This window comes from Dermacentor andersoni, chromosome 7 (genome assembly GCF_023375885.2).
Source record: "Dermacentor andersoni chromosome 7, qqDerAnde1_hic_scaffold, whole genome shotgun sequence".
NCBI classification, from domain to species: domain Eukaryota; kingdom Metazoa; phylum Arthropoda; class Arachnida; order Ixodida; family Ixodidae; genus Dermacentor; species Dermacentor andersoni.
Genome location: NC_092820.1, coordinates 136,871,634 through 136,872,452, shown reverse-complemented (window position 1 = coordinate 136,872,452; position 819 = coordinate 136,871,634).

Sequence of the window (819 nt, the reverse complement as noted above, 5' to 3'; positions counted from 1 at the left end):
AGGCCAACCGTCGCAAGAGCGTCGAGAATGGCCTCATGTAATACGTTATCGTATGCCCCTTTCACATCTAAGAATAAAGCTGCAGATAAACGCTTACGAGACCTTTTGTGCTGGACATATGAAACGAGATCAACTACATTGTCGATGGAAGAGCGGTCACGTCGGAAACCTGCCATGGAATTCGGATAGATCTTGTAGTGTTCAAGGTACCATTCCAGACGGCCAAGGATCATCCATGAAGTGCCGCTTAGCATAGCGTGGTGTAACCTGGAAGTCCGAGACGCAGCGCCAACGTCTCGGACCACCGCACGATACAGCATCTTCATTTCTATCCATAAGCAAAGAAAAAGAAAAACAGAACAAACTTTTTACCAAACAAACATGAGGAGATGGTTACATTGTCCGTATGCGTAGAGACATCTGACATCTAACAGTAACATGTAAACAAAAAAGCAACAAAACAAAATTTCACGGTTCTAATATACCAGCCAATAACGAGAACCGACTTATAAATCGATCCTGTCTTGGATCGTATCTGCTTTAAAAGATTTCGAGATATGCACCGAAATCTCGGAGTCAAGGGGGCGTCAATCTTGAGCGCATGCCAAGGTCGATCGAAATAGGTCGCGAAGCTTCGGGCGAAAAGCTGTTCCGAACAAATTGCCACCGGCATCAGCAAGGGTGGTTATGGTAGCAGCGATTGAAGCGCCACTATGTTTGGAGGGAACAAACACTGGGAAAGAAAAAAGCGTTTTTCAATTAAAACGAGACACAGTTAGATTCATTAAACGAAAATAAAATTCCTAATCAATTTTATAT